Below are 2,304 nucleotides of genomic sequence, written 5' to 3'. Positions count from 1 at the left end.
GGAGTGGGTCCAGAGGAGGGCCACAAAAATGATCAGAGGGATGGAACACCTCTCCTAGGAGGACAGGCTGAGAGAGTTGGGATTGTTCAGCCTGGAGAAGAGAAGGCTCTGGGGAGAGCCTTATTTTAGTACTTGAAGGCCGCTTATAAGAAAGATGGGGACAGACTTTTTAGCAGGGCCTGTAGCAATGGGACAAGGGGTAATGGTTTTAAACTAAAAGAGGGTGGATTCAGACTAGATAAAAGAAGGAAATTTTTTATAATGAGAGTGGTGAAATACTGGAAGAGGCTGCCCAGAGAGGTGGTAGATGCCCCATCCCTGGAAACATTCAAGGTCAGGTTGGATGGGGTTCTGAGCAACCTGATCTGGTGGAAGCTTGTTGCAGGGGGGTTGGACTAGATGTCCTTCAAAGGTCCCTTTCAACCCAAACCATTCTATGATAAATGTAGTAAGCCTGTAGAGAAATAACTCCTGTCAAGTTAAAGGCACCTTCCTGTAGCTTCTTGCTTATCTGAGGGACGTACTGTGCATTTATGCTGGGGGGTTTGAAGCCTTGCTGGCAGTGGCAGATGAATTCAGGGGAGCTGTTTTACAGCAGAGCCTGCCTTGGTGCTTAGGACCTGTGTCTTGATTATGCTTCAGCAGGGATAGAAGCTGAAGAAAATGGTGACTTCTTGACGCACTTTTCCTCTGCAGGGGCCCCACTCTGGTTTGTGCTCTATATCCTGGGGCTCGTAAGACCTGGGAGCAGAGGATGGACGTATGCAATGAGTTCTGGTACTGTCTCCCCACTTCTTTCCTCTTCCCAAGCAGTGCCCATTGAAGGTCTAGGAGCAATGATGCACTTATTTCCAGTTTAATCAAATGCATTCATAAGGTGTATTCTGATTAAAAGGAGGACTTGATGGTAAAACATATTATCAAATATTGATTCCTAGAATAATCTTTGACATAGTTGATGATTTTCTGCATCTCTCTTCTCTTCTTTTTCAGCTTTCTGCTTTCCTGAATCCAGCAGAGGACCAGAGCCAGCAAGAAGAGAGGGTGTGGAAGAAAGCATTTGAAGAGGACTGAACATTTGCACTGGTGCGGTGAGCTGCTTTGGTGCTGAAAGGTCAGTGTCAAGACTGATAACCCGTGTTGGCTATGAGTTTGGGGTGGGTAACGGCACTTGATAGTTCTATAAATTGGAGCTCTTCACCTGCAAGCTTTAGAGTTTCTCTCCTGGGAAGGCTTTACTTAATGACTTCTGCCTGCTTTCTGGGCTGTGTGAGATGTGCTGGTAAGTTGATAAGCAGCTGGAGGCCTTTTATGAGGATGTTCAGTGGGGTAGGTAAAGTGGTGGTGGTAATATTTTCATCTTACAGAGAGGGAACTTAGAGATGTCATGCTTTCAAAGGTTGGAGTTTAGCCTTGCTGGAGAATGTGGTCTTCAGTTTGCTGAACATAATAGGTTACTGGCCCACACCTGCACTGAACACACCAAGGGGAGGACATCGGCTTTGTTTGCCAAGAGCTGCCTCAGGGCCAGGGTTATCTGGCCCAGCTCAGATAGACTCCAGCGTAGCTGAACCTTGCCTTCCAGGCCAGCAGTGTGCCCTCTGGGTGTGTGAGGTGGCTGTATTGGCAGGGGGCTGATGATGTTGGACTTGTAGCCTTTTGGGAGCTGCACCTTCATTGCAGTGTAGATGCAGCGGGATTTCCTGCAGCAAGTCTTTCTTGTGTGTGTTGGCAAAGATGTTGGAAGTTATCTAACTTCTGGCATACAAGTTATGAAATAGACGTCACTGATGCGTTGGATACCAATTTTCTTGCTGTCATTCAAAAATCAATACTTAAAAATAATGATGCTTTTAATGGCCTGGGAGCTATTTCGTTTGCTTTGGCATTGTTTCTTCCCCATCCGTCAGACACTGCTTTAGGGCAGGTTGTGCAGAAGAAGCCTGCAGGCCTGGCATTCTTTGCTGTTTAATTAAGTACTGTTACTGTGCAAGTCGAGGCAAATGTACCAAGCAACGTCTGTGATGACTAAATGAAATGTCTAGCCAGCAGGAGTATGTGTGTGCGCGCATGCCACGTACTTTCTGAGCTGGTATGTGGGTGTGTGCCTGTATGTGCCCTTGGGCCTGCAAATAAAAATACAGTGGTGCAATGTGGGATAACCAGAGCAAGTCCTGCCATTGAGATTTTAGGTGGCTCAGCTCAACAAAACAGCTGTTTGTGCAGTGTTTGTGTTCCCAGGTGCTCAGCCTCTGGAACTAGAGCCAAACTGCTCAACTGCTGCTGCATCGCTGCTCTCTGGTT

At 46.9% G+C, this 2,304-nt stretch overlaps 1 protein-coding gene across 1 annotated transcript in view; it reads left to right on the top strand.

Annotated features, from left to right (window-relative positions):
- The first annotated feature begins 993 nt into the window (after window positions 1-993).
- LOC104617828 (CD151 antigen-like) overlaps window positions 994-2,304 on the top strand; it is a 19,171-nt gene continuing 17,860 nt past the window's right edge. Inside the window, 1 exon segment of the mRNA XM_010283250.1 lies at window positions 994-1,114. The gene's annotated coding sequence lies outside the window, so the exon portion shown is untranslated.

This window comes from Phaethon lepturus, unplaced genomic scaffold (genome assembly GCF_000687285.1).
Source record: "Phaethon lepturus isolate BGI_N335 unplaced genomic scaffold, ASM68728v1 scaffold10383, whole genome shotgun sequence".
NCBI classification, from domain to species: Eukaryota; Metazoa; Chordata; class Aves; order Phaethontiformes; family Phaethontidae; genus Phaethon; species Phaethon lepturus.
Note: the sequence above shows the minus strand (reverse complement) of the source record. Positions and strands in the feature narration are given on the sequence as shown.